The 13,996-nt window shown below is 42.0% G+C and overlaps 1 protein-coding gene across 1 annotated transcript in view; it reads right to left on the reverse strand.

Moving 5' to 3' along the window:
- BRD1 (bromodomain containing 1) overlaps positions 1 to 13,996 on the reverse strand; it is a 117,551-nt gene that overhangs the window by 102,893 nt on the left and 662 nt on the right. The window lies entirely within an intron of this gene.

A 13,996-nucleotide genomic window follows, 5' to 3' on the forward strand; every position in this document is an offset into this window, starting at 1 on the left:
GAGTGCAAGGGGCCAATTTCACCTCCCTGCCATGAACCCTAAGTAGTGGGATCTCAAGTCAACTGAGTGGTGGGGCTGGAAGGGGCACCAGCTGTTGTGAGGGACTTGTTCCCTGCTTCTAGACTGCCACCGCTGCTCTCTACCCAACCCATGGCCCATGTCTGTTTCCCTGTATGCTTCACCTGAACAGCCCATCCCTGTACTTCTTGCATATTACCAACACTGTGTGGTAGTACCCAGACTGGGGGTGGGCGATGATCAGGCATGTGTGGGTAGAAAGGGTTGGGGGACCCACACTTCTTCATCTCAGGGGCTGATTGCTTTGGGACTTCCCAGTTTCTTCCTCTCATTGTGTTTTTAAGAGGACTTTCCCTAGAAAGCTGCTCAAGCACCTTTTATCATCAGCAACTGAATAGAGATGTGTGTGCAGGGTGGAACCTGTGGGGAAGGGTCACCTGAAAGAGTGCAGTAGAAGGCAGGCTGATTTGCACGTTATAGACTAGGCAAAGTAGATAGGCAGATAGACAAAGCACAAGCTTTCCTGAGCTGTGACTCTCTTCATCAGATTCTGTTAAAGGACCTGCAGAAAACAAGAGGGTGCAGCACAGAGATTGAGAAACAATTAACAATTACTGGGCTAATTCACTTCAGACTGGGCATGGAATTGACAGCCCAGCTGTTCTATTCACTGCCCCTTTGTGCAATGGCTCTGCCCCTGCCTCACCCAGCAATGGACAGATGTTTATTATTAGAGGCACAACCACCACAAGCAGAAGGATCAGGCAGCTTCAATGACATGTGAAAATGAGCTTGGGACCCTACTGCTTTGGGGTCTGTAGCAGGAATGGCTTTCAGGGCAAGCAGCTTTTCAATACAAGTTCTGGGGGGGGCTTAAGCCCCCAGCCAGCAGGCACAAACAGGGAGTCACATAGCCCCCAGCCCATTCACTAGAGGGGTAACAAGCTTTTTTTCATGGTCTGGGGCAAAAGGGAGGTAGATTACTGGAAAGCAAGGGGGCAGGGGAGCAAGAGGGGATAGAGAGCACTCTTACCTTCCCAGGCTTTCCACTCTTCATTTGCTTGTGCTGCTGTCAGCTGAGATACAGGCAGTGGTCCCAGCTCTCCTAGGACTGTTCCTGGTGCCCTGTTCACTCTCCCACTCCCAGGGGCTGGTCTGTGCCTCCCAGGGCAAAGCCCCTGAGAGAGGACATAATTCAATTCCCTCCCCAGTACAGAATGGGCCCTGGGGTTGCCCCTGCCATGGCAAAGATTCCTGGAGGACAGGGCCCATATTGACACCCCCATAGTCAGTGCCTGGGGCTGGTGTTCTGCTCAACCTACTGCCACTCACCTCTTGCCACAAATGAGCCTGGGACTCCTGCTCAGGGCCCCTAGCAGGGAAGTGAAACTGTCACAAAAACTCAGTTTCCTTACCCTGCAGACTATGGTCTCAGTAAACAAGATATCTCTGAGCAGGAGAGTCCTGGCTACATCCCAGAGCAGCCCCATTGCCTGCATTGCTTTTCACCACTCTCAAACCCATGCAAGGCACTAGGTATGGAATGATCTATGTCCACATGTAACTCTGATCTGGTTCAAGGAAGACTGGCTCAAAACGGTACACAATTTTCCTGGTGTGCTTTTGAAAAAAACATTCTTAAGTGGCATGCAAATTTAGACCCTTGGGGTTTAAACTGTATTTAGGATGTTCTAAGCATTGTATCTGTCCATACCCTTTTACACCACTACATAGGAACTCTCTGGCAGAGCCAGGGATAGAATCCAGGTTCCCAGGGTGATAGTAAACTGCTTTTACCACAGTCAGCCCCTTACCTTACCCACTACATATTTTCTAAATTCTAAAACAAACAGGGGCTCTACAAACAACAACTTAACTTACTAGTTAATTGAAATAGCACTGAATACACAAAAATGTATTATACTTCCAGTTTCTCACAAGTTTCCAGGAACAACAGGTTATTGTACATCTGAGTTGGTAAGGGGGCTTGGAAGAGGCCCCGCAAGGTCATCTAATCTTGCCCCCTGCTCAAGGCAGGATCATCCCTCACTAAGCCATCTCAGCCAAGTACCTTTCTAACTTGATCTTGAAAACTTCCAAGGATGGAGATTCCACAATTTCTCTGCGTAGTCTGCTGCAATGCTAGACCACCCTCCCTCATGGTCAGAAAGTTTCTCTTAATTTCCAACCTAAATCTCCCCTACTGAAGCTTGAGGCCACTGCTTCTAGTCCTGTCCCCTATAACCATCAAGGAAAGCTCATCTACCCCCTCTATAATTGCATTTCAGGTATTTGAAGACTGATATCAAATTCCTCCCAAGTCTTCTCTTCTCCAGACTAAATAACACTAGTTCTTTCAGCCTTGCCTCGTAAGTCTTACCTCCCAAGTCCCTAATCATTTTTGTTGCTCTGTGGTGGACTCTCTCCAGTCTGTCCACATTCTTCTTAAAGAGTGGGGACCAAAACTGGGCACAGTGCTCCAGGTGAGGCCTCATCAGTGTTGAATAAAAGGGAAGAAACACTTCCCTTGATTAGCAAGACACTCCTATTAACAAAACTCAGTTATGCTGTTGGCTTTTTTTGCAACAAAAGCACATTGTTGGCTCATATTCAGCTTATGGTCTACTGCAGGGGTGGGCAAAAATGTGGCCCAGTGCCGCATGTGGCCCGCCAGGCCATTCTATTCGGCCCGCAGGGCCCCTAAAATATTTTAAAAAAATAATATTTATCTGCCCTGGGCTGCCTGTCATGCAGCCCTCGATGGCTTGCCAAAACTCAGTAAGCAGCCCTCTGCCCAAAATAATTGCCGGCCCCTGGTCTACTGTAACCCGTAAGTCCTTCTCTGCAATATTGCAGCATTGCCATTAATTCCTCAGTCTGTGTTTACACATGCATTTATTCCATCCCAAGTGCAGGACTTTGCATTATCTTTGTTGAATCTGATTGCAGACCATTTTCCAGTCTATTCAGGTCATTCTGCATCCTAGCCCTACTCTTTGGAGAATCAACAGTTCCACCCAACTTGGTGTTGTCGGCAAATTTGCTAAGCATGCGCTCAATCCCATCATCCAAATCATTAATGAGGGTATTAAACAGCATGCAGGTTGGATCTTTGTAGAATACAGCTGGCAACCCTTTCAAACCTCTACTGGCATGTTCAAATAGCAATTTTAGAGGCTTAAATTCTCCAAAATAAACCAAGTTTGAGATGGTTTTCATACGAACACCGAAGGTATTTCTTTGACTCAAGGGTAGCTACATTTCAAATCATATTAGAGCTTCTCAACAAAACAATTGTAAGCATTTTTTTTCCTTTTTAATCTGGGCACCATTTTTTACATAATTTTCAGGAAAATTCTGCCCGATTAAAATATCTGACAGAAAATTTCACTTGGGGTTGTTAAAGTTTGTCAAAATTATAAGCAAGTGAAAACAGGATCTTATAATAAAAAGTAGATGAATAATTATAGGCATTGCTGCAAGCTCTGCTTATTAAGCATTGTGTGGGTGAATTCCAATGTCTTTACTATCTCTAGCCCATGGTTAGAGATAATGTTGTGTTTATTAATAGTGTTATGTTTTTTAATAATGTTTATTAATAGTGTTGTTTATTACATTCCCTAGCAGGGGGGTGGCCAAACCACAGCACACATGCCATAAGTAGTATGGGCAGTTGCTGTGTGGGGCAGGACAGGCCAGGGTACCAAGTAAATGGAGATGTTAGAATGAAGGCAAAGGAACCTCCCATCAGTGCACTGCTACAAAAGGAGGTGTCAGGCATTATTGCCAAAAGCCAAGTTAACCCTTCTGTGTCCCTGGAACCCGCACCAAATTCAGGGCTTCAGCTTTTCACTCACCATATAAACATAAAGCAGCACCAGGGAAGGTTTAAGTTAGTTTGTGGTGGCACTCTCACAGCAGTGTCCTGCCTTTGCTGTGTTCTCTGCAGCCAAAGACTCAACACCCCCCTGCCCCCTGCTGCAGGGCCAAACTCTATCAGGTACACTTGGGGGGGGGAGGGGGCATAAGAGAGGCACTGTGTGGAGTGGGGCACAGCTTACCTTGTGTGATCCCATCAGAAGACATTGGTCACCACTCTCTAGCACTGCAAGGGATTGGTAAATTATTAATCTATTAATTTGTTCATTTCTTCTCATTTATTTCAGTGTCCTTGGTAGCACTGGAGCCATCTCAGACAGTGGGAAGTGCTCACAAAGGATGTGTTAAAAAAAAAAAAAAAAGAGCAGGGATGAGTTAACCTGGCTTTGCTTCTGGTCATGACAATAGGTACAAGATAACATGGAAATTTTGAAGGATGTCCTGGATTAAAAGAGAATTTAAAAATGGGCAGACCTTTCCAAATGGATATTACTATACTATCCATTATTATTATCTACTATTCTGTCCAAACACTACAGAACAAAATGACTGCTGCCTTAACACAACAGGATGAAAAACACAATTTCTAACTTTCTGTACTCCAGAACTCCAGGTTCCTCACAGGCATTCCTCAGATATTCTACTCCTTTGCATAATCAGCAAAAAGAGAACTGACATCCAAATCAGTGACATTTTACCAACCTTTAAGATCATGGCCAATATCTTAAAAAGATGTCAGCCAATAATCAGAAGAGCTGAACAACCAGCAGTTCTGAACACCTTGCATCTATCAATTTAACGGAATATACAAGGTACTCAGCACTTTTACAAAATCAGGTACTTAATGAGAACTTAGAAATCTACTTTTAGGCACTCATTTTTGAAAACCAAGACCTGTGTACCTATAGTCCTTATCAGTTTTCTAGCAGCCTTGTTTATTTTTAATAAAGATATTTACGGAAAATCAAATCTTTGCATAATTTGAAAATCAGGCATGCTAATCTTCAAGAGCAATTCCTCATTAAAACTCTTGTTTATACTCCTTCACCCAAATCAATACAAGTCATTTTTAATTCATTAGGGAAGAATCATTGATTTAACAGTGTAGATCAGGCTCCAAATAAATGAAACACCAATATAAACCCAGAACAATGACACTCCTCCATAAACTTCCTCAGTGTATCAATTAAGAGAATGAGACACTTAAATTAGATATATGAGAGGAATCTGAAGCTAATACAGCATACATAAAGAATATTTAATTCACTATTCTAAATTATCCGGTAGAGAATCTGGAATTTGACTAGTACATTGATGCGGGCAGTGACAATAATATGGCATTCTTAGGCAAGTTTATTAGTTTCTTTACAAAAGTCTCCTGGATAGCCTGTATTCTTCTCATTCCACCGTTCACAGAAATTATCCTTTGTTTACATATATTATGGTTACCACATTAATCACAGAAAATTGTGAGTTAGCATTCATTTTTATTTTGCTTGTAGTCTCCTAAAAGTATGCTTCATTGCAGTTCTGCACCTGCTAAGTAGATAACTGAATAGGTGTTTTTCTAGATGTATATAATAAAAGGAATGCATAATTCACCAGTAGTGCCACTTTACCAGAGGCAGCAATGCTGGAAGCTGTAATGTATATAAAATTCAGGCATCTATGGTCATTTAGTTAGTATTAGTAACTCTTAAAATGAGTATGGCTCTCCATATACACAAATTAGTTAGTCCATGTAATTATTGTGCATACTTCAAGCCTAAAAGTTCTCCTTTTTAAGGAAAAAGTTTATTACATACTTTTCCCCATTTGTGAAATATGCATATTATTTTCAACAATTTGAAAGAACACCCAGTACAAGTTCTGTACTCTCAACTGAAGCTGATCACAATATAGTTGCCTAGCTGGAAGATGCAGTGTTGATGGTGTAACCCAAGGTTTACCTCCTAACATTGATTCCCAAGATTAGGCCTCATTTTGCCAAGTAATATGATATTATCCTATTGCTGTCAATATTTGTACAGACTTTCCCATGATTTAAAACAGGGAACCTTTCAACGGCAATTGATTCACAGTCAGTGCAAGGATACTGATGATTTTTGTTCCTCTGTATCTGTAGATAATACAGATCAGCCCACAACTTATCCCTGAAGTGCCTGTCAAAGTCACAGCCAAATAAGAAGACTGAAGGGACTTACTTTGCATGCATGCTCCGTCTACCACTGAAGAATACCCTAGACTGTCTATGTATTGTGTCGCTAGCAGTATTATTATCCAGAAATGCAATGGTTGTATCCTGAGTCTGGTATGTGACATATTGTAGGTACAAGAAGCTCTGAGGCCAAAGATCATGAGAAAAGTTCTTACTGTATACCAAACAGAACTTCTCACGAAGTCAGATTTTTAAATCTCAGTTTTCTGTTGGTTAGGATGTATGATTAAGGTAATCTGGAACCCAAGGGATTTCTTGTAGAGCTGAGAATTTAAATGAGTGACTATTGACTTTGACAGAATGAAAGTGTAAACTAAAGAAAAATGAAGTTCTCCTTATGAAACTATGCTCTTCTCAACCAGTTACCTTTGGTACTAACTGCTAAATTTACTAAACCAAACCCAAAAGCCCTCTACTGACAACAGTTATAAAGGGGAATAAGTGGACATCATAGTTAAGACAGAAAATAGGAGCTAGGGCCTGATAAAGCAGTTAAAAATGAAGTGTTGTAAGAGAGGGAGGATACAACCATAGAGCAGATTTTTTGCTTCTGGGCTGGAGCCCTAATAGACAGTGTTTCACCAAAGAGTTCCAAGCATGGCAAAAACAATTCACATTCATTGCACACATGAGGCTCTATAAAGAAAATAAACCTGAATTTCCCTTCCCTAACCAAATTAATAAACACAACATAGATTTGCATGCGAATGTGTGAGTGAAATAGATATCATGATATTTCATGTATCTACCTCTCTGACCAGGGATCAGGATTTTCATTTGCCATGGAAAAAATACGGTAAAATCTAGATTTTCTCCTTTGAAGGAGAAAAACGCAAGAAAAGGTGGGTTTTCCTTTCAGGCTGGCAGAGTTCAGCCTGCAAGGTGCAAGGGGGTGAGGCAGAGGGTGCCATGTGCATGTACAGTACATGCTCACACATGCCTACGACTGCCAGGCAGCCTGGAGAGCAGCTACCCGCAGATACGTCAAGGGTGGGGGGGCAGGAATTGAGGCACCCATAGTGAAGGAGTTGGGCAGGGTTGGGGGCACTGCCCAGCTAGGGTGGTAGGTGAGACTTGGAGCCCGGGGCTGGAAAGCATAGCTGCAGAGCCTAGGTGGGGAGCAGGACAGGGCCGGGGGTGGCTTGTCCACAGGGGTTAGCTCCCCACTGCTGTGCGCACTCCCAGGGGGAGGTATGGTGGGGCACATCAGATTTGTGTGGGGAGCAAGAGGGGAGGCTGCCTGCTGCATGCTTGGGGCTCTCCCTCCTGCTATCCTCCCCATGGGGCCTCCACAGCCCAGCAGGTGGGACCTGGCACAGCAGGGCAAAGCAGGGGAGGGCAACTCAGAGCTGCTGCTGGGAGCTCCATGCCATCATGGCAAGGCACCCTCTGCCCACCCAGCAGCACAGGGTTGTGCCCTCACTGCTGCCAGATGGGCAGGGGGCGCCTCCTCTATGAAAGTGTGGAAATTGCCGTGGCAGCAACTAATTTCCCCTCCTGGCCCTGCTCTGCCGTGGGTCCTGCCAACTGGGCTATGGGGGGAAAGCAGCAGGGTGGGGAGTCCGAGCCCAGTGGGAAGCCTGCATCCACCCCCCCCCCCCCCCCATTTCAGCTGTGCCACCTGTGGGAGATTGGGAGCTGGGCTCTGCACGGTGCTGCAGACCCAGGTCTCTAGCCACCTAGTCCTGGCAGCTGCAGGTCCTCTCTAGTAGGGCTGGAGCAGGGTTGTGGGTGGGGTTTGAGGGTCACCAGCAGGGATGGAAGAGCTGGGGGGGGGAGGGGTGAGTGAGGGGCAATGGCATGGCCAGACCATCAGCATGTCAGGGCTGTTCAGCAATACAAAAGCACCATGGGGGTGGACAGCCGTAGCTAGACCTGCATCTTGGTGAGTGAAGGGGTTAGGGGAAGCTCTGATTTTCCATGATAAAAAACCCAAAACCAAATGCTAACATTTGAAAGTATTTAGAATTTATTACAGTGACTGAGACCGTGGCAGGCTTCCAAATTGTTTAAAATTGTAAAAAGATCAATAAAAAACATTGTGTTCAACTGATATCTATATGTATAGCGGTGTTTCATTTTAATCACAGAAAAACATGGATTTGGGGGGTTTTAATCAGAGAATTTGCGATTTTTAAACAGAGAAAACAGATCATGACATTTCTTATGATAGTTCTTCCACCTAAATGTATTCTGGGGGAAAGGCTGAAAGCAGCAAACAGGATTTATGAACTGAAAGGTTTTAAAATATGAGAAAAATGTATGTAAAATTTCCCTTATTTTAATGTTGTGTTAATAGTGACCCACAATTCTAAATTACTTTAACTGACCTCAACAAGTACTCAGGCTGTTAAATATATTTGAAAGTATTTATTTCTATTACCTCAGAATTCTACTAGATAGTCAAGTTTGTAACTCCATCACAATACCAATGGAAGAATCCTTCCAGTTCTATATAGTTTACAGCAATTGTGAATCCTGGAAGGATTTCTGGGTACTGCTACTTTGTTTATGTAGAAATAGAGATCCACACTGGCTGAGATACCTTTGACACTTGTTACCTTCTGAGCAAACAATTCAGAGATCAGACCTGTTTGCAAGGTTAATCCAAATCCTGCATTACAGTACATACATGCTACAGCACACAGGAAAACTCTCAAGTGTGACATAAGCAACAAATGTCAAATTTATGCTCCCTATAAATGCTACATGTGCAATCAATAGAGCAGCTTATAGGTGAGACTGCTCAACACTTCAAAATTATAAGAACATTTTCAGTTACCTGCCATACTTAACTGTTTAAGTTGAAACTACTACCTTTCTCTCTACACCAAAACAGGGCAGCTGTTTCTGGGAATAAGGTTACGGGAAATATACTACATTGCTGAAAACATTCTGGAAACCTTTTCTTTGAATAGTTCTACAACATGAGAGTGCTACACATGGTTTTGCTATTACTTGATCCTTGGAAGAGGCATGCCTTTGTCTTGGGAATATCTCTTTTACTATATGTGGAAAAATCTACCAAAATCTGTTTTTGTTGTTGTTTTAAGTGTGTACATGCTCAGTAGACTTTGATCTTGGTACAAACTGAGGTGAATAGACCATCTTTTCTAACAACGTTCATGCCACTCACACTTCTTTGTACTGACCAGACTCTTCAAGAGTCATTCTGACAGAATACCCTACATGCTCCATCCCCGCACAGCTCCTCCATGTCACTGAACCGGGCAGGTGCCAGCCCACAGAGAGAGAGCAAAATCCCAGAGAAAAGGAGGGCTACAGAAGCTAAACTATACTTCCCTTGCAGTGACTTCTTCCAGTTGCTTCAGGTAATGATTAGGATACAAGAAACTTGTCTCTTCTGGACTCTGTAAGACCAACCCTGTTAGCACCTTGAGAACATGTCTGGGAAAACATCTAATTTGAATGCAAGCTGGGCCAGGGAAATGGAAAAGAACATATTTTAATAAGGACTCAGACCCAAGCATGGAGGAGCAGAGGCTAGGACTGTGAATGTGAGAAGATCAGGATTTAAAAGATGGAAATGGGAGACCCAGGAGTAAGTGAGAGATTAGGAGTCATTGGACAAAGGGTTTGGGACTATGAACTAGGATGAGAAAAGAAGACAAATATGACAAGAGGGCATGTGAAAACAGAATTGGAACTGAGCAATCAGCCTGAGAAAGAAGCAAGGGAAGAGAAAGACTACAGCAACAAGGTGTAGGGGCCCCAGGAGAAGGCTAGGGTGGGGAGCCACAGAGGAGAGGGGAGAGATGAGACAAGAAAGGGAAGCAAGAAGCTGAGATTGGCTGGCCAAGGGGACTGGGGCAAGATAAGAGAGGAAAGAAGCTGGGAATTGAGAGATTGAGATTTTGCCAGCAAATCTGAAGAGCAAAGAAGGCTGGGACAGGAATGAAATGCCTGAGAAGCACAGATTAACAATAGAAAAGCAAGGCGAATGGGACTGAGGTGTCAAGGGCAGCAAAAAGATAATGGTGACAGGCTGGAGGGGACAAAGAAGGGTACAAGCTTAAGAGAAACAGCTAAGAGTTAGTGTCCTCAAAAGCCCATTCTCCTACAAACTCAAGAGAACAGGCCAATGAGTGTTTTACCATTCCTTTGCTGTTGGCAAACCTGTGTGAAACCATTCATTCATTAATTCAAGTGGAAAATGTAAATATAACAAATTTCTTTTCATTTTGCTTTTTTAATATATTAGGAAATTACACATACAAACACCCATATATTAAAAAAACCTTAAACACTTAAGAATTAAGGAATATACAATTAATGCTGTCCATGACATGTTTCCTTGTGCATATAATTTTGATTGTTTTTAATTACACATTTTTCCAGATCAGCCTCATTTAACATACAGATGTACATGCTCTGGGGATGAATCAACACTATGTGCAATGAAAGTATCTGGTGTTTCTACTAGAAACCTGATTTTATTTAATGCACAAGTGGCAAGGGGAACATCATGAAAAACCTGGGTCAAGGGTCTAGGCCTACCTAGAACTGGTGGGTATTTGTGCAACAAAATGATGATGCAAAAGGAAAAGGAAGTCACATGTCCAAGAGAAGGGATCTAGAAGGAGACACTGAGCAAAGAACCCCCAACAGGACCTAGTATTAATAAATACTGGTCCAAGGAACCGGGAGATCCTTCCCAGAGGAATTCTTCCTAAACATGAGGTACCAAGGAGCAAAAACAGGATCCAGTCAGAGGACATCCCACACCCTTTTCTCAGTCTTGTAAATATTGTGGGTTTGGTACAGACTACTCTGAAGGTGGGCACTGAGTAAAAAGAGGATTGCATTGTCTCAAGGTTAAGGCAAGTGAATAGTCACCTGGAGAGCTGGATTCTACTTCTGCCGCAGAGTCCCTAATGTGCTACTAAGCAAGTGCCTAAAAGAACATTCCTTGGGTGGTTAGCAATTTCATTTTCCTTGTTTTCTAGATGTCCAAATTGAGGCCTTGGAGCAGGACCTGTGGAAGTGCTGAGCACCCACACTTCCCAAACTGAAGTCAATGGGAAAGGTATCAAACATTTTTCAGGTACTTGGAAAAATCAGATCCTAATAATCTCAAATTAAGCATCCCAGATTAATAGAAACTTTTTATTTTAACCTCTCTGTGCCTAAACAATCCATCTAGGGGAGTGGGGAGAAGGTAATAACACCTCATGCTTCACGTGTGTCAAGATAAAGCATCAATGTTTGTGAAGCATTCAGATACTGAAGTGATGAGAGCAGAAGACGACCTAATATGAAAATTAAAAGTGTCTTCAGAGCAGGGTTTGAATAAGGTGCAGTAAATAGGGGATTATGGCTACTCACTGAACAATGATAAAAAGGTTAAAGGTTTGCAACTACAGAAGGTGCACCAGTGTTTGTTTAGGATCATGTTGCCCAATTCTCTGATGGTGAAAGAAAAGAAAACAGAAGAGAATTCAGCTTATCTTAATTGTGCATTTCCCTATTTATTTAATTAGTTACATTAATAGATCACAGAGGTTGTTGCTGAAATAATCAGAATTTCATCAAGATTTTAAGAATTTTTTTTAAAGTGCTATGTCACGTCACATACTGAGAGCTGTTGGGAGACAGAAATGAGACAACCCAACAAAGCTCCTAAATTTCCAAAGAGCACCCCTAGCAGATCCCAAGAATTAGCCTTTCAAAATTGCCTCTACACACTCCATATCACATACTGAGGATATTAAAAGACATACAGGACCCATGTGCCAAAAATAATTTTATGATTTGAATTCAGAACCATAAAGAACATAGCAACAACAGGTCCCACGGACTATGAAATCCAAAGGGAGGTAAATCTTCAACAGGAATCTTGAAATAAGCATAGAAACTGAAAAGGAAAGGCTGGAGGGAAAAAGAAAGATGACTTAAGATCACTTGAGGAGTCTCAGAGTTCTATAGCACTGAATGGAGAAAAACTAATTCTGTATAATTTGGCTGTTATGCAGGACCTGCCAGAGAAGAAGTCACAGTTGAGAAAATCTGTCAGCAGGAAACTGGTTTGAAGTTCATCAAGCCATCAAATCACCAGCATACCTTAGCTCAGTAGGGTCATTCTAATCATCCTAAATTCAGAGAGTCACTTCTCAAAAGTGATTAATAGATTTTAAGGACAGAAGGCAAACTAGGATAATCTATCACCATCTGTACAAAACTCCACACAATTTAAACCACTATCATCAGTTTTTCTTATATCCAAATTAGTTATGAACTAGAATTTGATAAGAAATTTTGGGGAAAAAATCCTACCTGGGTATGACAAACTATTTTTTAAGATAAGGCAATGTAAAACCCACTTTAATCTTTTCAAAGCATACTGGTGCAATTCTCCTCTAAGTCCCATACTGGTAACTTGTCTGTATCCTGTTTGGAGCTTACTTCTTGCATACATATGCTAACAGTGTCCCAAAGGTGTTTGTTAAGTATGTAGGTGGTTTTCCATAATTAAAGCCCAGTGCTTCAGAGCTGAAATCAGTAACAGCTTTGCCATTTATTTCAATGGCAACAGAACTACACTCTTTGCATTTTGTATGCATTTCATTTAAGTTTTTAAATTACAATAGGTTCCTACAAGGAGATTACCAGGTCTCAAGTGTAGATACAAATGTTCTGCTTTTCTTTCTTCATCTATCACTAAAACCTTGCAGTTTGGAGCCTTTTTGTCACCTCGTGGTTAACTCTTTCTCTACTACCAGACTAACAAATCACTATGTTCTTATCTTAGGAAAGCTTCATATTGACTCTGTGAGCATAGGATAACTTTTTTTCCTGACAGTGTTAGATAACAATCTTGTCAAAACATTCAAGTTCCACTTTCTGTCCCAGACTTCCAGTACACTGGTGCAAAACAGAAGAAAGGGTCTAGCGATTTCAGCCACGGAGAAATATGACTATATGGCGATTTTCTTCCCAGTTACCTAGGAAATAATTTGAAAAAAAAACAAACAACACCTATTTTTATGAAGGTTTCAACATATTTTAATATTTCCAACAGAGCCTATAAACAAACTGTAGAAAAAGTTACAGCTTACTGAACCTTCCTGAGACCTCTGCAACGTAAGTGTCAAAAGGAATTGATCAATGTTCACTCATCTTCTAGTGGATGCAATTAATTGCAAAGATCCAGAAGAGAAGTGAACCCCCCCCCCCCCAAAATCACTGTTTAGACTTCCCAAACCTCTTGAAACTAAGTAACAGATAAACCGCCCTTTCAAGGCAGTGTTGGGGCTCTACAAGGGAGAAGAAAAAAAGGGTGCTTACTTAGAAATTTGGCAGAAATCATTGGATTTTGCTATTTAAAAAAATATCATCTTCTGCCTCTAAACCAGAAAGTTTGAGGAACACCTGAAGGAAAATACAACTCTAGGAGCTAACAATTATGAAGAAATTTGGAATAAATTCAAACTTTAAAAGGAGAGATGAATAGATGACATTTCTTCATTAGAAAAGATCTGAGGAAAAAAGAGGAGCTATTATTTAGAGATAGCGAGACATAAAAGCTTAGCATCAACTCAACATAAAAGGAATGGTCATAGATTGGAAGGAGGCACCTGGCTCTTACGGACATGGACTTGGGTTCAGAAAGTGCTGCCAACTTGTCTTTTGAAATACTCTAGGGCAGCGGTAGCGGTACTCAGACAACCTGCCAGGGGTATGTGTTAACAGATTTGTTATAATTATTTTACACGACAAAAATTTGCTACTGGTACTTAAGATTGAACTGAAAACATTGCTGGTAGTACTTAAGGTTGTATGGTTTTAAATTGCTGGTGGGCGATCTGTCGGAGTTTGGGAACCGCTGCTCTAGGGGAGCGGATGAGTTTTCAGAACATCAAG

The sequence above is a fragment of the Alligator mississippiensis genome, chromosome 4 (genome assembly GCF_030867095.1).
Source record: "Alligator mississippiensis isolate rAllMis1 chromosome 4, rAllMis1, whole genome shotgun sequence".
NCBI lineage: Eukaryota > Metazoa > Chordata > Crocodylia > Alligatoridae > Alligator > Alligator mississippiensis.